Here is a 25,300-nt window from a genome sequence, read left to right as displayed (position 1 = left end):
TCACTGAAGTGTTTTTTTAATTGAGTTGTTATTGATATATATTAGTTGTTTGCCTTGTATACTGTGGAAAAAAAAAAAAAAGATGGTTGAATGGCATCACTGATTCAATGGACATGAACTTGGGAGAACTCTGGGAAATGGTGACAGGCAGGAAGGCCTAGCATGTTGCAGTCCGTGGGATCACAAAGGGTCAGACACAACGATAACATATTAGTTTTAGGTGTATAACATAATGTGATATTTATATAAATTATTAAATGATCACCACAAGTCTAGCTAACATTCATTAACATACATAGTTAAAAAATTCCTTTTTTTCTTGTGATGAGACCTTTTAAGATCTGTTAAGTACAGTTACTTATATTTTGTAACTGTAAGTTTGTACCTTTTCACCATCTTCACCCATTTCACCTACCTTTCACCCCCCACCTCTGGTAACTATCGATATATTTTCTGTGAGCTTCTTGAAAAAAAAAAAATTCAAGATATAAATGAGATGATATGGTATTTGTCTTTCTCTGTCTGACTTATTTCAGATAACATAATGCCATTTGTCTCAAATGGCAAAATTTTATTATTTTTTTAATGGCTGAATGTTTCCCTGTATATGTAGACCACATTTTCTTTATCCATTCATCTGTTAATGGACAGTTAGGATGTTTCCATATCTTGGCCATTGTAAAAATGCTGTTAATGAACATAAGAGTACAGATATCCTTTTGAATCTTGCTGTTAAAGTGCTTCCCTCAATATGTCAGCATATTTGGGAGACTCAACAGTGGCCACAGGACTAGAAAAGGTCAGTTTTCATTTCAATCCCAAGGAAGGGCAATGCCAAAGAATATTCAAACTACCATACAGTTGTACTCATTTCATATGTTAGCAAGGTTTTACTGAAAATCCTTCAAGCTAAACTTCAACAGTTTGTGAAACAAGAACTTCCAGGCATATAATTTGGGTTTCAAAGAGGCAGAGGAACTACAGATCAAATTACCAATATTCATTGGATCAAGGAGAAAGCAAGAGCATTACAGATCAACATCTGCTTTTATTTCATTGACTACATGAAAGCCTTTGACTCACTCTGTGGATCACAACAAACTGTGGAAAATTATGAAACAGATGGGTGTACCCAGACCACTTACCTGTTTCCTGAGAAACCTGTGTAGGTGTCAAGAAGCAACGGTTAAAATTGGACATGCAATACCTAAATGGTTCCAAAGTAGGAAAGGAGTAGGACAAGGCTGTGTATTGTCACCCTGCTTATTTAACCTACCAGGCTGGATGAATCACAACCTGGAATCAAGATTGCTGAGAGAAATATCAGCAATCTTAGACATGCAAATGATTCCACTCTAATGGCAGAAAGTGAAGAGGAACTAAAGAGCCTCTTTATGAGGGTGAAAGAGGAAAGTAAAAATGCTGGTTTGAAACTCAAAAACATAAAGAAACTAAGATCATGGTACCTGGTTCCATCACTTCATGGCAAATAGTTGGGAAAAAAGTGGAAACAGTGGCATATTTTCTTTTCTTGGGCTCCAAAATCACTGTGGATGGGGGCTGCAACCAAAAAATTTTAAAATGCCTGCGCCTGGGAAGAAGAGCTATTATAAACCTAGACAGCATACTAAAAAGCAGAGATATAAGTTTGACAACAAAGGTCCATATGGTCAAAGCTATGGTTTTTCCAGTAGTCATGTATGAATGTGAGTGTTGGACCATAAAGAAGGCTGAGAGCCGAAGAATTGATACTTTCAAATAGTGGTGTTGGAGAAGACTCTTTAGAGTCCTTTGGACAGCAAGGAGATCAAATCAAAGGAAATCAACCCTATATTCATTGGAAGGAATGATGCTGAAGCTGAAACTCCAATATTTTGGCCACCTGATGCGAAGAACTGACTCATTGGAAAAGACCCTGATGCTGAGAAAGATTGAGTGCAGGAGGAGAAGGGGGCAACAGAGCATTAGATGGTTGGATGCCATCACCAACTCAATGGACAAGAGTTTAAGCAAACTCCAGGAGATTGCAAAGGACAGGGAAGCCTGGCGTGCTGCAGTCCTTGGGGTTGCAAAGAGTCGGACATGACTTAGCAACTGAACAGCAACAACAATTCATTTTCTTCTAATATTCAGAAGTGGAATTGCTGGATCATATGGTAGCTCTATTTTTAAATTTTTTGAGGAGTCTCCATACTGTTCTCCATAGTGGTGAAAAGTTGTTGTTGAATCACGCGAAGACACTGGGATTCTTGGGCCCTGGAAGAGAAGAATTCAATCCGGGGCCAGAGACGAGACTTGGTCGCTCAGAGCTTTTGTGTAATAAAGTTTTATTAAAGTATAAAGGAGATAGAGAAAGCTTCTGACACAGGCATCAGAAGGGGGCAGAAAGAGTACCTGCTTGCTAGTGTTAACAGTGAAGTTATATAATCCAAAGAATGTCTGGAGGTTGTAAAGACCTCATCAGACCTACTCCCATAATTTACATTTTAAGATAACACTGTCCTCAGGCAAGATACATCCTTGAAAAGACCAGGTCTACTCCCATAATTTACATTTTAAGATAACAGAAGGTTTAATCCATAGACTGTCCTTAGGCAGGATACATTATTGTTATATAATCCTAAGGAATGCAGAGAAAGAAAAAAAGTTTGTCATTTCTTCCTCCTTGAGAATTCCAGACCCCTCTCTCCTTGGGGACCCCTAGACTCCCTATCAACCTGCCTAGGAACTGACTGTCTCATTCCCCTCTTTTCTTTTAGGAGAATTATGTTGCCTAGGGAAAAGGGGCGTCATTCTCATTCCATAACTACTTCCGAGCTGACAAGGGGCGTTGTCCCTAAATTGGTGAGGCAACATATTCTCCTAATCCTCATATTGAGGATATCTGATCCAGGGGCCCCAAATAGTAGTTGGAGGAAGCTACAGCGGTAGCAGGAGTTTGAGCAACCATTTGTAACTTAAAAGCTTTCATGCAGCTGGAAACAAATCCAGTTATACAGTTACAGACGCAGGGAGCAAACAGCAAAAACACAACATTCAGAATCAAAATTAAAAGTCACATGATGTCCATAAAGTGCAAAGTGTTGCATCAGTCCATTTTAGCATTGATAGATGTCATCAGATGAATAAGAGGCATCACATGTGATTGTTGTCGAAGGTATTTAGACTTGGAGAAAACCTTTTCCTTGAAGTGGAGATGTCCACCATGGGAAGCCTTCCACTGACGAAGAGGGGAGTGCTCCACAGACCCAGCAGTTAGACCGATTGTGGAATGCAGCATAGAAGTGAGCCCAGGACAGGAAGGCATTGTCTTGAGGATCCAACGGCAGACTTAGGATATTTGGAGTCAGCAGAAATAGACTTATATCGATTATCAGGCCCATCCGCTGCCCTTTGCTTAACTCTAGAGCTTGGGTCAGGGCCACAAGCTCTGCTAACTGAGCACTGGTTCCCTGGGGGAGAGATTTTGCTTCCAGAACCTGTTCAGCAGTCACCACGGTGTAACCTGCTTTATGCTTTCCATCCTGAACACAAGAACTGCCATCTTTAAATATTTCCATGTCAGGATTGTCTAATGGGGTATCCTTTAGATCCTCCCGAGCTGCATAGTTTAAAGTTAGGAATTGAGAACAATCGTGATCAGGTGTTTCATTTTCCTTCTCAGGAAGGAAAGTGGCAGGATTTAAATTTCCACAAACTTTAAGCTTAGTTACTGGTCCTTCTAACAACAATGACTGATACTTAAGAAGCCTACTGTCCGTCATCCAAATATTAACCTTAGAATTTAATATTCCACTCACATCATGAGAAGTCAGTACAGTAAGGTTTCGTTCATTAATTATTTTTAAAGCTTCAGGTGCTAATAAAGCCGCTGCCCCAATTACTCTTAGGCAGTGGGGCCACCCACGTGAAACTACATCTAATTCTCTGATTAGATATGTAATAGGTTGCTGGTGAGGCCCTCGGAGTTGTGTCCCAATACCACACCTTTTCTTTCAGTGAGAAACAAATTAAATTCTGACCCTGTGGGCAAGCTCAGAGCTGGAGCTTGAAGGAGAGCAGTCTGAAGAACCTTAAAAGCCTTTTGAGTTTCTGGCGACCAAACCAGTTTTTCGGTTTGGGCCTGCTGAGTTTCAGCTATAAGTTTATATAAAGGCCGGGCAAGTTCCCCGTAACCCGGAATCCAAATGTGACAGTAACCTGTGATTCCCCAAAATCCTCTCAATTGTCTTAAAGTCATAGGTAGGGGATGATTTAGTATAAGTTTAATTCTCTCAGGGCCTATGGCCCTAGTCCCTTCTGATATGATTAGGCCCAGATATCTAACCGATTGTTGACAAAGCTGAGCCTTTTCTTTTGATGCCTTGTAACCACAGCCTGCCAGAAAGTTTAAGAAATCTTCTGAGGCTCGTGAACAAGCTTCCTCTGTCTCAGCACAGAGCAAAATATCATCTACATATTGTAACACCACCGCTTCAGAGCTATTAAAGTTTTGTAGATCCAGTGACAAACTTTGTCCAAATAAGTGAGGACTGTCACGAAATCCCTGGGGCAAAACTGTCCAGGTTAACTGAGAAGCTGGCTGTATAGGGTATTCAAAGACAAATACAAATTGACTTTCTTCCACCAAAGGCACTGAATAGAAGGCATCCTTTAAATCAATTACTGAGAAATATTTGGCCCGCTCAGGAATTTCAGACAATAGAGTATAAGGATTAGGCACCATGGGGTGTAAAGGAACTACAGCCTCATTTATTATTTGTAAATCTTGAACTAGTCTCTATTTACCATTCGATTTCTTTATACCCAAAATAGGAGTGTTGCAAGGACTGTTTCAGGGAATTAATAGTCCCTGCTCCTTTAAATTTTTGATGATGGGTTTTAACCCTTCCTTAACTTCAGGTTTCAGTGGATACTACTTCTTATGTGGAAATACGTATGGGTCTTTGAGCTTAACAACTACAGGAATAGCATTTTTTGCTCGACCACAGATTTTCCATCAGCCCATACTCTAGGATTTACATTTTGTTCAACTAAAGGGAGAGAAAGGAAGGGCTCCATATTCATGAAAACAGAGGCATGGACCTTGCTCAGTATAACCCTTCCCAAAAGGGGTGAGGGAGATTCTGGCACGATCAGAAACTCGTGTGAAAACAGCACAGAATCCCAGTTGCAAGATAAAGAATAACTGAAATAATACCTTTTGGCTCGTCCAGACAGTCCCATTACGGAAGTGGATTGGGAAGAAAGTGGGCCGGGGCTTCAGTAAGCACAGAATAAGTTGCCCCAGTATCTAAAAGGAAATTGACAGATTGGCTCCCCACAATTATTAATACCCGGGGTTCCTCAGGTGTAATTAGGACGGGAGCTTGTGTGGGGACCCCCAGGCACCTTCAGTCCTGATTGTCTTGAGAGTCCGACCCCTGAGACCTACGCCTCTGGGGGCAGTCTCTCTTCCAGTGTGGTCTTTTGCAGACCGGACATGGAGCCAGGGGTGGCTTAGATGCCTGAGGGCAATCCCACTTGAGGTGCCCCTCCTTTCCACAGTAATAGCAAGCCCATCCCTTTTCACCTGGGCCCCTCTGGGCATTTTTCTCAGGCTGTTTAATAACATTTTTCATAGCCATGGCGAAGGCTTCTGCCTTTTCCTTTGTCTTTTTTTGCCTTTCTTTCTTTTCCTCATATTCCCTACCATAATAGACTGTCTGAGCTAGTTGTAACAGAGTATCTAAAGACTGATTTGGTCCATACGCCCATTTTAGTAGCTTATGGTGGATATCTGGAGCCAACTGAGTGAAGAATCTGTCCTTTAAGATCACGTTTCCCTCTTCACTTTCAGGATCAATCTCAGTGAATCTGCGAAGGCCTTCTTTCAGTCTATCTAGGAATTTACCAGGAGCTTCCTTCTCCTCCTGTTCTGTGTCTGCCAATTTGCCATAGTTTAAAGGCTTATAATGCGCCTGCCTAAGTCCTTCAAGAATACATCTAACAAAATGACTCTGATCCCGTTTTCCTTTAGCTGTGTTGTAGTCCCAGTCTCGGAGAAGGCAATGGTACCCCACTCCAGTACTCTTGCCTGGAAAATCCCATGGATGGAGGATCCTGGAAGGCGGCAGTCCATGGGGTCGCTGAGGGTCAGACACGACTGAGCGACTTCACTTTCACCTTTTACTTTCCTGCATTGGAGAAGGAAATGGCGACTCACTCCAGTGTTCTTGCCTGGAGAATCCCAGGGATGTGGGAGCCTGGTGGGCTCCCATCTACAGGGTTGCACAGAGTCGGACACGATTGAAGTGACTTAGCAGTAGCAGCAGTCCCAGTCTGGTTCTATAGTTGGGACCGCCTGATTCCCAGTGGGGAGGGCCACTATCTCGTTCTCCCTCTTCCCTATTGATTCATTACCAAGCCATTCATCTCCATAAGCAACCGCTTTTCCCAAAACTCGAGTCTTTGACTCGGGAGTCAGCGTTTGTCCCAAGATATACATCACATCCTTCCAAGTGAGGTCATAAAGCAGAGTAACACCTTTAAAAGCTCTATTATATTTTTCTGGGTCATCTAAATAGTCTCCCAGATCCTCCTTGATTCTTTGTATTTCTTGATAAGAAAAAGGCTTATTAACTCTCACAGACTGACTATTTCTCCCTGTGGGTGTTTCATAAAGAGGCAACAGCTCGTGTGGCTGTTCCTCAGTCTCTCTGGCTGTTCTGCACATATGATCCCAGGGATAGATTGGAGAAACCTGTTTTTCTTTTTCTCTTTGTCTCCTGTCCTCCATCTCATCTCTTACTTTGATGGTCTGAGTTTCTACTGAAACCAGAGTAGTCTGAGGTCGTACTGAGACAGGAGTTGTTTGGACCTCCATGTGGGCAGTTTGAATCCCAGTTTGGAGTCCCAGGTACGGGGGCAAAGTAAGAGGACAGGAGGGAGCTGAAGGTTTCATGCCCAAATCTATACCCTTTAGGACATAAGTCTGGCATATTTCACAGAGAGAAAAGGGGAAACACATATGCTACTTCTACCCATTTCCCTTGTTCCTTACAGAACCTAATAGTAGAACAGTATTATACTTAAGAGACCCTCCAACTGGCCACCGTTCGCCATCCTCCAATGGATACCGTGGCCATGCAGTATCACATAGGGAGACCAGGTGTGTCTTCTTTAAGCCCTGGGGATCAAATCTATCCCAGTTTTTCAGGATACAATTCAAAGGAGTGAGGCTGGAATTGTTAGCTCCCATCTGTAAGAGAGAAAAAAAGCAACCAGTGCCATTTTTTCTACCGGAGGCGTCCCTCCCTGCTCTAGATGGGGGTGTAGACAGACGTTACTCTAAAAGCTTTTCCTTCCTGGTCGGACTTAGTCTGTCCCTTACCAACGCAGGTGCAGTCCGCATCCCTCCCGGTTCTACCACCGAGATGGGGTGAAGATGTACCAGAGGTAGACTTGATAGCATCCCTACTTGACGTCCAGCTCTTCACCTTTAACCTTGTTTGCCTCTGATGTCACCCGGGGTGAATCAGAGTAACCTTCTGGAATGCCTCCCAAGCTAAGACCGCTGTGGGAAGCATTCGTCACCTGAGTGCCTGTGCACGACCCTGAGTATTTCCTGACCACAATAAGATCAACAAGAACATAAAACTGAGATGTTCTTTCTAAGCATCACCACACCAGTATAACAGCCTCCTCTGATCCAATAAGAGCTGGCATTACCAAAGAAAAAACCCATTGCAGTCCCAATCTGAGTAACCTTTAACCTCAGAGATGTTCTTGGAGCTAGAGCTCCATCTAGCTTCCAAACTTTCGATTCCTAGCGAGGCTAGGTGCTTTATTGACTACCAATCCAAGTTTGGGACCTAAGCCACAGTACACAATAACAGTATAGATCACAAGTCCCTTGAAAGTCTATGATCTGATAGATTAGGTTAGTACTTCTAATTCCCAAGGAGTTATGAAATGGTCAAAGAGACTGAAAAGCTTGACCGAGAAAGGAGAGTTCGGTCCACATGCTTTGCCCATTTCTGGTCGGTTCCCGAAGGAGACATTGGGTGCCTCTTGGCATTGGCAGGTCGGTATAATGCCCTGACAGGTTTCTGCCATAAGCCTTATGAGATCACCATGGAACCGCAGAGCAGGGCTCCTTACTTACTTCATGCAGGGCATGCCATTCATTCACACAAGCACACGGTAGAGTTAGTAAAGCACAGCAGAAAACGTGTTCGCTAAGAGAACAAAGAACTAAAGCTCCAAGCATCCTTACCTTGTCCTGAAGGATCCTGGATGAGCCCCCAAGATGAAAGGTTGTTGTTGAATCACGCGAAGACACTGGGATTCTTGGGCCCCAGAAGAGAATTCAATCCAGGGCCAGAGACGAGACTTGGTCGCTCAGAGCTTTTGTGTAATAAAGTTTTATTAAAGTATAAAGGAGATAGAGAAAGCTTCTGACATAGGCATCAGAAGAGGGCAGAAAGAGTACCCGCTTGCTAGTGTTAACAATGAAGTTATATAATCCAAAGAATGTCTGGAGGTTGTAAAGACCTCATCAGACCTACTCCCATAATTTACATTTTAAGATAACACTGTCCTCAGGCAAGATACATCCTTGAAAAGACCAGGTCTACTCCCATAATTTACATTTTAAGATAACAGAAGGTTTAATCCATAGACTGTCCTTAGGCAGGATACATTATTGTTATATAATCCTAAGGAATGCAGAGAAAGAAAAAAAGTTTGTCATTTCTTCCTCCTTGAGAATTCCAGACCCCTCTCTCCTTGGGGACCCCTAGACTCCCTATCAACCTGCCTAGGAAATGACTCTCTCAGTGGCTGCACCAATTTACATTCCCACCAGCAGTGTAGGAGGTTCCCTTTTCTCTACAACCTCTCTATCACTTATCTCTTGTAGGTCTTGATGATCACCATTTTTAGAGGCTTTGTGTGATATCCCATTGTGTTTTTTATTTGAATTTCTCTGATGATTAGTAATGCTTAGCCCCTTCTTTTATACCTTTGGCCACAGATGTTTTCTTTGGAGAAATGTGTATTTAGTTCTTGTGCCCATTTAAAAAAAATGGTTATTAAGTTGTATGAGTTCTTTATTAATTTTGGACATAAACCCTTTATCTGATACATGGTTTGCAATTTATTTTTCCTGTAGGTTGCCTTTGTGATTTTTGCTGTGCAATAGCTGTTAAGTTTAATGTAGTCTCACTTATTGATTCTGCCCCCCGCTTTTTTGGTGCTTTTTATTTCACGTCTATAAAATCATTGCCAAGGCAAGTGATGAGGAGCTTCTTCCTTATGTTTTCTTCTAGGAGTTCTGTGGTTTCAGGTCTTATATCTAAGTCTTTGACCCATTTTGAGTTAATGTTTCTGAGCGGCATAAGATAGGGATCTGGCTTTATCTTCTAAAAGTATTTATTCAGTTTTCCCAATACCATTTGTTGAGGGCACTATCCTTTCCCCACTGCCTGTTCCTAGCTTCCTCATGAAAATGTTAATTAACTCCATATGTGAAAGTTTATTCTGGATTCTCTATTTGGTTCTGTTGGTCTGTGTGTTTATTTCTATGCCACTAAAAGGAAAAGGAGTTCGTCAAGGCTGTATATTGTCACCCTGTTTATTTAACTTATATGCAGAGTACATCATGAGAAATGCTGGACTGGAAGAAACACAATCTGGAATCAAGATTGTGGGAGAAATATCAATAACCTCAGATATGCAGATGACACCACCCTTATGGCAGAAAGTGAAGAGGAACTAAAAAGCCTCTTGATGAAAGTGAAAAAGTTGGCTTAAAGCTCAACATTCAGAAAACGAAGATCATGGCATCCGGTCCCACCACTTCATGGGAAATAGATGGGGAAACAGTGGAAACAGTGTCAGACTTTATTTTTCTGGGCTCCGAAATCACTACAGATGGTGATTGCAGCCATGAAATTAAACGACACTTACTCCTTGGAAGGAAAGTTATGACCAACCTAGATAGCATATTCAAAAGCAGAGACAATTTGCCAACAAAGGTCCATCTAGTCAAGGCTATGGTTTTTCCTGTGGTCATGTATAGATGTGAGGGTTGGACTGTGAAGAAGGCTGAGCACCAGAGAATTGATGCTTTTGAACTGTGGTGTTGGAGAAGACTCTTGAGCGTCCCTTGGACTGCAAGGAGATCCAACCAGTCCATTCTGAAGGAGATCAGCCCTGGGATTTCTTTGGAAGGAATGATGCTAAAGCTGAAACTCCAGTACTTTGGCCACCTCCTGTGAAGAGTTGACTCATTGGAAAATACTCTGATGCTGGGAGAGATTGGGGGCAGGAGGAGAAGGGGACGACAGAGGATGAGATGGCTGGATGGCATCACTGACTCGATGGACATGAGTCTGGGTGAACTCTGGGAGTTGGTGATGGACAAGGAGGCCTGGTGTGCTGTGATTCATGGGGTTGCAAAGAGTCGGACATGACTGAGCGACTGATCTGATCTGATCTGATCATGAAAGTATTTTTTTTCCTGATTTTATTTTTTAAAATATAAATTTATTGATGTTAATTGGAGGCTAATTACTTTACAATAATGTATTGGTTTTGCCATACATCAACATGAATCTGCCACGGGTGTACACTTGTTCCCAATCCTGAACACCCCCCCACCTCCCTCCCCATACCATACCTCTGGTTCACCCCAGTGCATCATCCCCAAGCATCCTGTATCATGCATCGAACCTGGACTGGTGGTTCACTTCATATTTGAAATTATACATGTTGCAATGTCATTCTCTCAAGTCATCCCACCCTATCCCTCTCCCATAGAGTCCAAAATACTATTCTATACATCTGTGTCTCTTTTGCTGTCTTGCATACAGTGTTATCGTTACCATCTTTCTAAATTCCATATATATGCGTTCAGTTCAGTTCAGTCGCTAAGTCGTGTCCGACTCTTTGTGACCCCATGAATTGCAGCACGCTAGGCCTCCCTGTCCATCACCAACTCCCGGAGTTCACCCAGACTCACGTCCATTGAATCAGTGATGCCATCCAGCCATCTCATCCTCTGCCGTCCCCTTCTCCTTCTGCCCCCAATCCCTCCCAGCATCAGAGTCTTTTCCAATGAGTCAACTCTTCGCATGAGGTGGCCAAAGTACTGGAGTTTCAGCTTTAGCATCATTCCTTCCAAAGAAATCCCAGGGCTGATCTCCTTCAGAATGGACTGGTTGGATCTCCTTGCAGTCCAAGGGACTCTCAAGAGTCTTCTCCAACACCACAGTTCTAAAGCATCAATTCTTCAGTGCTCAGCCTTCTTCACAGTCCAACTCTCACATCCATACATGAGCACAGGAAAAACCATAGCCTTGACTAGACGGACCTTTGTTGGCAAAGTAATGTCTCTGCTTTTGAATATGCTATCTAGGTTGGTCATAACTTTCCTTCCAAGGAGTAAGCATCGTTTAATTTTATGGCTGAAGTCACCCTCTGCAGTGATTTTGGAGCCCCCCAAAATAAAGTCTGACACTGTTTCCACTGTTTCCCCATCTATTTCCCATGAAGTGATGGGACCGGATGCCATGATCTTCGTTTTCCGAATGTTGAGCTTTAAGCCAACTTTTTCAGTCTCCATTTTCACTTTCATCAAGAGGCTTTTTAGTTCCTCTTCACTTTCTGCCATAAGGGTGGTGTCATCTGCATATCTGAGGTTATTGATATTTCTCCCGGCAATTTTGATTCCAGCTTGTGTTTCTTCCAGTCCAGCGTTTCTCATGATGTAACCTGGATAATAAGTTAAATAAGCAGGGTGACAATATACAGCCTTGACGTACTCCTTTTCCTATTTGGAACCAGTCTGTTGTTCCATGTCCAGTTCTAACTGTTGCTTCCTGACCTGCATACAGATTTCTCAAGAGGCAGATCAGGTGGTCTGGTATTCCCATCTCTTTCAGAATTTTCCAGTTTCTTGTGATCCACACAGTCAAAGGCTTTGGCATAGTCAATATATATGCGTTAGTATACTGTATTGGTGTTTTTCTTTCTGGCTTACTTCAGTCTGTATAATAGGCTCCAGTTTCATCCACTTCAGTAAAACTGATTCAAATGTATTCTTTTTAATGGCTGAGTAATTCTCCATTGTGTATATGTACCATGGCTTTCTTATCCATTCATCTGCTGATGAACACCTAGGTTGCTTCCATGTCCTGGCTACTATAAACAGTGCTGTGATGAATATTGTGGTACATATGTCTCTTTCAATTCTGGTTTCCTCGGTGTGTATGCCCAGTAGTGGGATTGCTGGGTCATAAGACAGTTCTATTTCCATTTTTAAGGAATCTTCACACTGTTTTCCATAGTGGCTGTATTAACTTGCATTCCCACCAACAGTGTAAGAGGGTTCAGTTTTCTCCATACCCTCTCCAGCATTTATGACTTGTAGACTTTTGGATAGCAGCCATTCTGACTGGCGTGAAATGGTACCTCACTGTGGTTTTGATTTGTATTTCTCTGATAATGAGTGAAATTGAGCATCTTTTCATGTGTTTGTTAGCCATCTGTATGTCTTCTTTGGAGAAATGTCTGTTTGGTTCTTTGGCCCATTTTTTGATTGGGTCGTTTATTTTTCTGGAATTGACCTGCAGGACGTGCTTGTATGTTTTTGAAATTAGTTCTTTGTCAGTTGCTTCATTTGCTATTATTTTCTCCCATTCTGAAGGCTGTCTTTTCACCTTGCTTATAGTTTCCTTTTTTTGTGCAGAAGCTTTCAATTTTAATTAGGTCCCATTTCTTTATTTTTGCTTTTATTTCCAATATTCTTGGAGGTGGGTCATAGAGAATTCTGCTGTGATTTATGTCAGAGTGTGTTTTGCCTATGTTCTCCTCTAGGAGTTTTATAGTTTCTGGTCTTATGTTTAGATCTTTAATTCATATGATTATCTCAATAGATGCAGAGAAAGCCTTTGACAAAATTCAACATCCATTTATGATAAAAACTCTCCGGAAAGCAAGAATAGAAGGAACATACCTCAACATAATAAAAGCTACATATGACAAACCCACAACAAACATTATCCTCAATGGAAAAAAATTGAAAGCATTTCCCCTAAAGTCAGGAACAAGACAAGGGTGCCCACTTTCACCACTACTGTTCAACTGTTTTGGAAGTTTTGGCCATGGCAATCAGAGCAGAAAAATAAATAAAAGGGATCCAAATTGGAAAAGAAGGAGTAAAACTCTCACTGTTTGCAGATGACATGATCCTCTACATAGAAAACCCTAAAGACTCCACCAGAAAATTACTAGAGCTAATCAGTGAATATAGTAAAGTTGCAGGATTTCAAATTAACACACAGAAATCCCTTGCATACCTATACACTAATAATGAGAAAATAGAAAGAGAAATTAAGGAAACAATTCCATTCACCATTGCAATGAAAAGAAAAAAAAATACTTAGGAATATATCTACCTAAATAAACTAAAGACCTATATATAGAAAACTTTAAAATACTGGTGAAAGAAATCAAAGAGGACACTAATAGATGGAGAAATATACCATGTTCATGGATTGGAAGAATCAACATAGTGAAAATGAATATACTACACAAAGCAATCTATAGATTCAATGCAATCCCTATCAAGCTACCAACGATATTTTTCACAGAGCTAGAACAAATAATTTCACAAGTTGTATGGAAATACAAAAAACCTCAAATAGCCAAAGCAATATTGAGAAAGAAGAATGGAATTGGAGGAATCAACCTGCCTGACTTCAGGCTCTACTACAAAGCCACAGTCATCAAGACAGTATGGTACTGGCACAAAGACAGACATATAGATAAATGGAACAAAATAGAAAGCCCAGAGATAAACCCTCGCACCTATGGACAACTTATCTTCGACAAAGGAGGCAAGAATATACAATGGAGAAAAGACAAACTCTTTAACAAGTAGTGCTGGGAAAACTGGTCAACCACTTGTAAAAGAATGAAACTAGAATACTTTCTAACACCATACACAAAAATATACTCAAAATGATAGTATTTTTAAAAGCATCTTTAGAGGTTTATTCTGTGTGGTTGGAGAAAACAATTTATTTTCATATGTTGATTTTGTATTCAGAATTTATTATTTCTAATTGCTTTTCTGCCTTCTTTGAAATGTTTATGCATACAATCATGTCATCATGAATACATCATGGTACAATCATGAATACATCATGATACAATCATGTCATCATGAATAACAGCAGTTTTATTTCTTCTCCAATCTCTTGTTTGTGTTGTTTGTTCAACAACTTCTAGACTGAATAGGAATACTTGTTAAATGGGTGGATTGGTGATAATGACATTGTTCCCTCATTTCCAAACTAACAAGGACAAACATTTCACCCTTTTATCAGATTAAGCAAGTTCCCGTGTATAGTCATCCCTCCAAATCCATGGGTTTTGCATCCACAGTTGGTTGAGTCTGTGGATCAAAAATACTTGGGAGACAGATGAATGGATAAAGAAGTTGTTGCACATATACACAATGAAATATTACTCAGCCATAAAAAGGAACACATTTGAGTCAGTTCTAATGAGGTGAATGAACCTAGAGCCTATTATACAGAGTGAAGTAAGTCAGAAAGAGAAAAGTATAGTGTTCTAATGCCTGTATACAGAATCTAGGAAAATGGTACTGAATAATTTATTTACTGGGCAGCAATGGAGAAACAGACATAGAGAATAGACCTATGGACATGGGGAGAGGGAAGGAGAGTCTGAGATGTATGGAAAGAGTAACATGGAAGCTTACATTACCATATGTAAAATAGATAGCCAACGAGAATTTGCTGTATGGCTCAGAAAACTCAAACAGGGGCTTTGCATCAACCTAGAGGGTGGGAGGGGGAGTGAGATGGGAGGGAGGTTCAAAAGGGAGGGGATATATGTATATCTATGTCTGTTTCATGTTGAGGTTTGACAGAAAACAACAAAATTCTGTAAAGCAATTATCCTTCAATAATAATAATAATAATAATAATAATAATAATAAAAGCATACTTGGGAAAGAAAATTCCAGAAGTTTCCAAGAAGGAAATTTTGAATTTATTGAATGCTAGTAAAGATTTACATAACATTTCAATTGTATTTACAACTATTTACATGGCATTCACACTGTATTAAGCATTTTAAGTAATCTAGGGATGATTTATTGTATATGGGAGGATGTGCATAGGTTGTAACCTGCACCATTTTATAAAAGGGTTGTGAGCATCCATGTATTTTCGTATCTGTGTGGGTCTTGGAACACAGGACAACTGTATTCCTAGTTTCCTGAGAGTTTCTGTCATAAATGAGTGATATCTTTTATCAAATGCTTCTCTTATTATCTCTACCAAGAAAACTTTTTTCTCCTTTATTTTATTAATATGAAATATTACATAGCTTTAATTTTAAATGTTAAGCCTACCTTATCTTCCTTAGAATCAACTCAGATTGTGATATATCATTCTTTTAACGTTTCACAGAATTCAGTGTGCTATTATTACATTGTATATTTTGTTCATCCATGTTCAGGCAGATTCTTGGCCTGTATTTTTCCTTTCTCATAATGTCCTTTTTAGATTTTGCTACCTGGGTTGTGTTGGTCTAAAAAAATATTGATAAGTTGAGGAATGTTCTCTCTTATTCCTGTTCTCCTTTGGAAGAGTTGGTATAAGATTAATGCTGTTTGTTCCTCTAATATTTAGGCAGAATTTGTCCATCTAGCCACCTGAGACAGAAATGTTCTTTTATGAGGCAGTTTAAAATTTTTAGTTTAATGTCAGTTATGGAACTATTCACGTTCTTCTGTTTTATTCTTCAATTTTTGTAAGTTTCACTTTTAAAAATAATTTATTTCATCTAATATTTTTAAATGTTTGGGATAAAGTTCTTTTAACATTTGATTGTCAGTTTTTAATGGCTGTTTCATTTCTAACATTCGTTAATTGTGTTTTTCCCTGATAATTCTTGTCAGAGGCTTTTGATGCTATTAGTTTTCTTTTTTAGAGCACTTCTTTTGAGGTCATTTTATTAGTACTTTTATCTATTTCCTTCCTTTTCTCTTTGAACTATCTTGCTGGGGAATTTTCCCCTCCAAATTCTTGAAAAATTTTTAACCTGGATGTTTAACTTTTTAATTTTTCAAACTTTAAGCACTTTAATATATGCATTGAAACCTAAAAATTGTTAATTCAGTTAGCATTCTTATTACTAATGCTTCATCAGATTTTTTATTATTTCATTTTTCACCTGGTGGTTTAAAAATGGTATACTCTTACCATTATCTTTGTGATGATTTTAAAAATAAATCACATGCTTTAGCTTTATTTTGGTACTTTTACTTGATTACAGGCAAATTCAGTGAATAGAAATAAGCAGTTTACTAGATAAAATAGTCAAAGCATTGGCAATGAAAATTTTAACTGAATTAGGGGAAAAAATAGATGAATACAGTGAAAATTTTAACAAGGAGCTAGAAAATATAAAAAAGACCTAATCAAAAGTAAATAATTCAGCAAGTGAAATTGAAAACAAACAAACAAAGTAGAAGAAATGGAACAGCAGACTAGATGATACAGAAGAATGCATCAATTATCTGGAAAGTAAAATAATGAAAATCAATCAGAATAGTAATGAGAAAAGGAAATTCTAAAAACAGAAAACAGTTTATGAGATTTCTAGGATAACATTAAAAATACTAATATTCACATTGTATGGGTTACAGAGGAGGAGAGAGAGAAAAGGAGATAAAAATGTATTTGAGGAATTATGCTGAAAACCTCCTGAATCTGAACAAGGAAACATATCCAGGTACAGGAAGAGCAGAATGTCCCAGACACAATGAATCCAAGCAGACCAACAATAAGACATATCATAATTAAAGTAGGAAAAGTTAAAGAGAGAATTCTAACAGCAACAAAAATAAAACAAGGAAGCACATATAAGGGAACCCCTGTAAGACTATCAGCTGATTTGTCTGCAGAAACATTGCAGGACAGAAGAAAATGATATGATGTATTCAAAGTGCTAAAAGGGAAAAACCTAGACCCTAGGATACTCTACCCAGAAAGATTGTCATGAAGCAGAGATAAAGAATTACTCTGTCAGGCAAAAACTAAATAATTCATTAATATTAAACCTACCATAAAAAGAAATAGAGGAAAACAACAGAATGGGAAAGACTAGAGATCTCTTCAAGAAAATTAGAGATACCAACGGAACATTTCATGCAAAGATGGGCTCGATAAAGGACAGAAATGATATGGACCTAACAGAAGCAGAAGATATTAAGAACAGGTGGCAAGAATACACAGAAGAACTGTACAAAAAAGATCTTCACGACCCAGATAATCACGATGGTGTTACACTGACCTAGAGCCAGACATCCTGGAATGTGAACTCAAGTGGGCCTTAGAAAGCATCACTACAAACAAAGCTAGTGGAGCTGATGGAATTCCAGTTGAGCTATTTCAAATCCTCAAAGATGATGCTGTGAAAGTGCTGCACTCAATATGCCAGCCAATTTGGAAAACTCAGCAGTGGCCACAGGACTGGAAAAGGTCAGTTTTCATTCCAATCCCAAAGAAAGGCAATGCTAAAGAATGATCAAACTACTGCACATTTGTACGCATCTCACATGCGTAAAGTAATGCCCAAAATTCTCCAAGCCAGGCTTCAGCAATATGTGAACCGTGAACTTCCTGATGTTCAAGCTGGTTTTAGAAAAGGCAGAGGAACCAGAGATCAAATTGCCAACATCTGCTGGATCATGGAAAAAGCAAGAGAGTTCCAGAAAAACATCTATTTCTGCTTTATTGACTATGCCAAAGCCTTTGACTGTGTGGATCACAAGAAACTGTGGAAAATTCTGAAAGAGATGGGAATACCAGACCACCTGATCTGCCTCTTGAGAAATTTGTATTCAGGTCAAGAAGCAACAGTTAGAACTGGACATGGAACAACAGGCTGGTTCCAAATAGGAAAAGGAGTACGTCAAGGCTGTATATTGTCACCCTGCTTATTTAACTTATATGCAGAGTACATCATGAGAAATGCTGGGTTGGAATAAGCACAAGCTGGAATCAAGATTGCGGGAGAAATATCAATAACCTCAGATATGCAGATGACACCACCCTTATGGCAGAAAGTGAAGAGGAACTAAAAAGCCTCTTGATGAAAGTGAAAGTGGAGAGTGAAAAAGTTGGCTTAAGGCTCAACATTCAGAAAATGCAGATCATGGCATCTGGTCCCATCACTTCATGGGAAATAGACGGGGAAACAGTGGAAACAGTGTCAGACTTTATTATTTTTTTGGGCTCCAAAATCACCGCAGATGATGACTGCAGCCATGAAATTAAAAGAAGACGCTTACTCCTTGGAAGGAAAGTTATGACCAACCTAGATAGCATATTCAAAAGCAGAGACATTACTTTGCCAACAAAGGTCCGTCTAGTCAAGGCTATGATTTTTCCTGTGGTCATGTATGGATGTGAGAGTTGGACTGTGAAGAAGGCTAACCACCAAAGAATTGATGCTTTTGAACTGTGGTGTTGGAGAAGACTCTTGAGTCCCTTGGACTGCAAGGAGATCCAACCAGTCCATTCTGAAGGAGATCAGCCCTGGGATTTCTTTGGAAGGAATGATGCTAAAGCTGAAACTCCAGTACTTTGGCCACCTCATGAGAAGAGTTGACTCATTGGAAAAGACTCTGATGCTAGGAGGGATTGAGAGCAGGAGAAGAAGGGGACGACAGAGGATGAGATGGCTTGATGACATCACTGACTCGATGGACGTGAGTCTGAGTGAACTCCGGCAGTTGGTGATGGACAGGGAGGCCTGGTGTGCTGCAATTCATGGAGTTGTGAAGAGTCGGACACGACTGAGTGACTGAACTGAACTGAACCATAAAAAGAATCTTCTCTAAGTGTAAAAGAAGTAAGAATTTATAGGAAAGGGAAAATCCAACTAGGAAAGGCCAATATATAGTAAGAACTGAGGGTCAAGTGCTTAAACCAAGTATGAAAATAAAAACAAAAGAGTGCTAAAATCAACTGTAACTACAATAAATAGTGATGAGATAAATGTGAAGATCACCAAGATGACATCTAAAACACAAACAATAGGGGAGGGGAACAAAAAATGTAGATCTTTCAGAATGTGTTTTAACTTACATGACTATCAGTTTAAAACAAATTGTTACAGTTACAGGAAAATACATATGAACCCATGAAAGCCACAAATCAAAAGCATATAATAGATACACTAAAAAAAGAAAGAAATACAAGCATGCTACTGAAGAAAACCATCAAACAACAGCCACAGGTGAACTGTAGGTGTAAAGAAATGGATGTGTGCCATACTTTGTGACACCTTTTTACATTTTTTGCCCTCAGTCAAACTTTTGATGTTTGGCAGGAGAATGAACTTGCTGGAATGTCTAGATACACTCAAATACAGACCTTTTGGCCTTGACAGACACTTGAGCTGGGGCAGTGCTGAGAACGGAGAGGGAAGTGCCCAGACTAAAATGATTGCCACATGTAGGGCAGCACATATCCACTCACTTATGGTCCTCGGTGCATCAGTGGGAAGGCAACCATGCCTCCCAGGGAGTAATTGAGACTCTGCTTTAACTACAGGATGAAGGGGATGAGGTTTTCCTGTACAACAGCACTGCCACAGAACCCAGCTCTCCTCTTTAAGTAGAAAAATTTCAGCGAAGCACTCTTAGACTGCCTTGCTCCAGTTACTATCATTTTGTAGTGTGTGCTCTAAACTATCAGTTACAACTCTGAGTTATTTGGGGGTTATTATGGTTAGGTAGTTAGAATAGGGAAACGGGGTTCAAGATGGTGGTCAGAAGGAGCAGTGACTAGAAGGAAAAAAAGAAAAGCCCATGAAAAGGGGAAGCCATGGACTTAAGTGGGAACCTCTGGCAGAAAAGGCACTCAACAGGCTCCCTTCCCTGAAAATATACCCTCTTCCCTGATTGGTTTTGGGTGTATGTATGTACTTTCCCCTATTTGCATAGAGTGTAACCAGTCAGGCCCCAGGAACCTGCTCAGGGGAGGGTACATGGGAAGAGAGAAGCCGAAATGACAGGGCCACTCCTGGGGGTGCTGTTCTACTCTCAGGCCTACAGTGTGTATTGCTTGTTGCTTGCCCAATACATCCTTCCTGCTTGAGATATAACTGGTGTGTTGTTTCAACTCTTTGCCACAAGGAGACAAGAACTGAAGAAGAAGAACCAACCTGATATTATTTATAATCCAGTAAAAAGTTAGAGAAAATCTGCTAAAAGAAACTTTCTTTTTTTTTTTTTTTGATAAAAATGGGTTTATGGCCCATTTATGTTGCTTTTACACTGTGGTTTTTAATCTTCTGATCTTCCTAGGGTAGGAAGCTTCTGTTTGTTTTCTTTAATAGGAAGAAATGATCCAGTTCAACAAAAGCCAAAGCAGACTTTAAGAATTTAAGAAGTGGAATAGTGTCAGGGAAGCATGTTCCTATTTTTACTCAGATATATAACTATGGTTTGAGTCATTAAAAGATAATTTTTATTCAGCCTGACTCTTGAAATTCCTTAATACTCACTGCGTGTCTGTTACGTATACAAATATGAGGGGAAAAACAAGGGGTGATGGGGTATGGTTGGTGACTAGGGGCAAGGAACTTACATATACTACTTGGGAAGATAACATACATTTCTGAAATGTTTAACAGAAACAAAATAGAGAAAATGACAAACATGGCTGGTTGAGAAATCCCACAGGGCAGTTTTAATTGAATTGACAGTTGGCACAAATACTCAGGGAACTTTGCTGATTACAGTTTGCTCAACTAGCTTCTTTTAGTAAGGCAAAGATTTTGTGTTCATTCTGTGGTAGTGTTGTGTACATATATAACAATTTTTTCTTCCTCTAAACAGGATTTTTTAAAATACAAGAAATGTGTGGTTATTCTAATCAAACACAGATTAAAAAGTTAAGTGCTAAAAGGCAAAATTTTCCAAAAATAAACTCAAAATGGATTAAAGATCTAAACATGAGACCAGAAACTATAAAACTCCTAGAGGAGAACATAGGCAAAACACTCTCCGACACACATCACAGCAGGATCCTCTATGACCCACCTCCCAGAATATTGGAAATAAAAGCAAAAATAAACAAATGGGACCTAATTAAACTTAAAAGCTTCTGCATAACAAAGGAAACTATAAGCAAGGTGAAAAGACAGCCTTCAGAATGGGAGAAAATAATAGCAAATGAAACAACTGACAAACAACTAATCTCAAAAATATACAAGCAACTCCTACAGCTCAATTCCAGAAAAATAAATAAACCAATCAAAAAATGGGCCAAAGAACTAAACGGACATTTCTCCAAAGAAGACATACAGATGGCTAACAAATACATGAAAAGATGCTCAATATCACTCATTATCAGAGAAATGAAAATCAAAACCACAATGAGGTACCATTTCACGCCAGTCAGAATGGCTGTTATCCAAAAGTCTATAAGCAATAAATGCTGGAGAGGGTGTGGAGAAAAGGGAACCCTCTTACATTGTTAGTGGGAATGGAAACTAGTACAGCCACTATGGAGAACAGTGTGGAGATTCCTTAAAAAACTGGAACTAGAACTGCCTTATGACCCAGAAATCCCACTGATGGGCATACATACTGAGGAAACCAGAATTGAAAGAGACACATGTACCCCAATGTTCATTTTTTTTTTAAAAGAACTATTCTAAATAAATTCTATTTCAGCACAATGAAATTGTTGAAGACTGTCACATCACAAAAGAAAAAAAAATAATGTTTAGGGTTTTTTTTTATTTATTGTTTTAACGGTTAGTATTTGGGAATGAAATTATTGTTACCCTTATAGCTATTTTTTAAGTCTAACTTATTTTATTCTTCTGTGAAATTTATACTCTTTCATGTAGTTGAATACTATTTTTCAAATGATATTGTCATATTTTTTAAGGCAAGGACTGAATGCATTTATTCCTCACAGAACAATTTACAATTCTGAAACTCAAGAATGTTCTTGAAGATGTCTGGTTATTCATGTGTTTCCAGACAGCAATGGCTGCCACCTGCCTAAACTTTTTAATTGTTTTAATTTTTTAATTGAAGGATAATTGCTTTACAGAATTTTGTGGTTTTCTGTCATACATCAATAAGAATCAGCCATAGGTATGCCCATGTCCCCTCCCTCCTGGACCTCCCTCCCATCTCCCTCCCCATCTCACCTTTCAGCCTGTCACAGAGCCCCTGTTTCAGTTCCCTGAGTCATACAGGAAATTTCCATTGGCTATCTATTTTACATATGGTATTGTAAATTTCTATGTTATTCTCTCCATACATCTCCCCTTCTCCCTCCTCTCCTCCCCCCATGACCATAGCTCTGTTCTCTGTCTGATTTTCCATCCATCACTGTGCTGAAAATAAATTCATCAGTGCCATCTCTTAAGATTCCATATGTATGTGTCAGTATACAATATTTATATTTCTCTTGATGACTTACTTCACTCTGTGTAATAGGCTTTAAGTTCATCCACCTCAGTAGAATGGATTCAAATGCATTCCTCTTTATGGCTGAGTAGTATTCCACTGTATATATGTACTACAGATTCTTTATCCAATCATCTATCGATGGACATCTAGGTTGCTTCCATTTTCTAGCTATTGTAAATAATGCTCTAATGAACCTTGGGATCATGTGTCTTTTTCAATTTTGGTTTTCTCAGGGTATATGCCTAGGAGTGGGGTTGCTGGGTCATATGGTGGTTTTATTCCTAGCTTTTCAAGAAATCTCCATACAATCTTCCATAGTGGCTGTATCAGTTTACATTCCCACCAGCAATGCAAGAGCCTTCCATTTTTTTTTCACACCCTCTCCAGCATTTCTTGTTTGCAGAGTTTTTGATGATGGCCATTTTGACTGGTGTAATGTGGTATCTCATTGTAGTTTTGATTTTCATTTCTCCAATAATGAGTGATGTTCAGCATCTTTTCCTGTGCTTGTTAGCCATCTGTATGTCTTCTTTGAAGAGATGTCTCTTCAGGTCCCTTTCCCACTTTTTGATTGGGTTATTTGCTTTTCTGGTATTGAGTTCTATGAGCTGTTTATATATTTTGGAAATTAATTCTTTGTCAGTTGTTTCCTTTGCTATTATTTTCTCCCATTCTGAGGGTTCTCTTTTCAACTTGTTTGTAGTTTCCTTTGCTGTTCAAAAGATTTTAAGTTTAATTAAGTCCTACTTGTTTATTTTTGTTTTTATTTCCATTACTCTAGGAGGTGGGTCATAGAAGATCTTGCTTTGATTTATGTCATCAAGTGTTCTGCTTATGCTTTCCTCTTAGAGTTTGATAGTTTCTGGTCTTACATTTAGGTCTTTAGTCCATATTGAGTTTATCTTTGTATGGCATTAGGTAGTGATCTAATTTAATTGTTTTGCAGGTAGCTGTCCAGTTTTACCAGCACCACTTATTGAAGAGGCTGTCTTTGCCCAATTGTATATTCTGCAGCATGCCAGGCCTCCCTGGCATGCTATCACCAACTCCCAGAGTTTACTCAAACTCATGTCCATTGAGTCGGTGATGCCATCCAACCATCTCATACTGTGTTGTCCACTTCTCCTCCTGCCCTCAATCTTTCCCAGAATTAAGGTCTTTTCCAATGAGTCAGCTCTTCACATCAGGTGGCCAAAGTATTGGAGTTTCAGTTTCGGCATCAGTCCCTCCAATGGATATTCAGGAGTGATCTCCTTAATGATGGGTAGATCTCCTTGCAGTCCAAGGGACTCTCAAGAGTCTTCTCCAACACCACAGTTCAAAAGCATCAATGCTTCGGTGCTCAGCTTTCTTTATGGCCCAACTCTCACATCCATACATGACTACTGGAAAAACCATAGCTTTGATTAGACAGACCTTTGTTGGTAAAGTAATGTCTCTGCTCTTTAATATGCTGTCTAGGTTGGTCACAACTCTTCTTCCAAGGAGCAAGTGTCTTTTAATTCATGGCTGCAGTCCCCATCTGCAGTGATTTTGGGGCCCCCCAAAATAAAGTATATTACTGTTTCCACTGTTTCCCCATCTATTTCCCATGAAGTGATGGGACCAGATGCCATGCTCTTCGTTTTCTGAATGTTGAGTTTTAAGCCAACTTTTTCACTCTCTTCTTTCAATTTCATCAAGAGGCTGTTTAGTTCTTCTTTACTTTCTGCCATAGGGTGGTATCATCTGCATATCTGAGGTTATTGATATTTCTCCTGGCAACCCTGATTCCAGCTTGCGCATCATCCAGCCCAGCGTTTCTCATGACATAATCTGCATATAAATTAAATAATCATGGTGATAATATACAGCCTTGACATACTCCTCTCCCAATTTGGAACCAGTTCATTTTTCCATGTCCAGTTCTAACTGTTGCTTCCTGACCTGCATACAGATTTCTCAGGAGGCAGGACAGGTGGTCTGGTATTCCCATCTCTTGAAGAATTTATTCAGTAACCTCTTTGTTACTTAATAACATATTGTTTAATCTCCCTGAGTTTGTGTTTTTGCAGTCCCCCCCCCTCCCCCCGGTAGTTGATATCTAGTCTCATAGTGTTGCAGTCAGAGGAAACACTTGATGCAATTTCAATTTTCTTAAATTTACTGAAGCTTGAGTTGTGGCCCAAGATATGGTATATCCTGGAGAATGTTCAATATGCAATGAGAAGAAAGTGTATTCTGCATTTGGAGTAAAAGTCCTGAAGACATCAATTAGATCCATTTGTTCTAATGTTTTATTTAAGGTTTGAGTTTCCTTATTGATTCTGTGTTTTGATGATCTGTGCTTTGGTGTAAGTGGAGTGTTAAAGTCCCCTACTGTTATTATGTTGTTGTAGATTTTCTGTCTTATGCCTGTTAGTGTTTGCCTTATTTATTTAGATGCTCCTATGTTAGGTGTATAAATATTTACAATTGTTATGTCTTCTTCTTAGATTGATCCCTTGATCATTATGCAATGTCCTTCTTTGTCTCTTATAATATTCTTTATTTTAAAGTCTATTTGTTTTTCTGAAATAAGGATTGCCCTCTGGCTTTCTTTTGGTTTCCATTCACATGGAATATCTTTTCCCATCCTTTTACTTTCAGTCTGTATGTGTCTCTAGGTCTGAAGTGGGTCTCCTGGAGGAAGCATACAAATAGATCTTGTTTTTGTATGCATTTAGTCAGTGTGTACCTTTTGGTTAGTGCATTTAATCCATTTACATTTAAGGTAATTATTGATACATATGTTCT

The 25,300-nt window shown here is 39.4% G+C and overlaps 1 protein-coding gene and 1 long non-coding RNA gene across 2 annotated transcripts in view; one reads left to right on the top strand and one right to left on the bottom strand.

Moving 5' to 3' along the window:
• Positions 1–25,300, top strand: part of LOC129652735 (ankyrin repeat domain-containing protein 30A) — a 141,991-nt gene that overhangs the window by 43,124 nt on the left and 73,567 nt on the right. The gene's annotated exons all lie outside the window — the stretch shown is intronic.
• On the bottom strand, positions 5,303–8,812 carry LOC129652737 (uncharacterized). Its single transcript, XR_008714721.1, has 3 exons — positions 8,258–8,812; positions 7,119–7,240; positions 5,303–6,176 (listed from the first exon to the last, which is right to left on the bottom strand). It is a non-coding gene; the product is annotated as an uncharacterized LOC129652737 (long non-coding RNA).

This window comes from Bubalus kerabau, chromosome 5 (genome assembly GCF_029407905.1).
Source record: "Bubalus kerabau isolate K-KA32 ecotype Philippines breed swamp buffalo chromosome 5, PCC_UOA_SB_1v2, whole genome shotgun sequence".
Lineage (NCBI taxonomy): Eukaryota > Metazoa > Chordata > Mammalia > Artiodactyla > Bovidae > Bubalus > Bubalus kerabau.
This window is presented reverse-complemented; position numbering and strand designations above follow the sequence as displayed.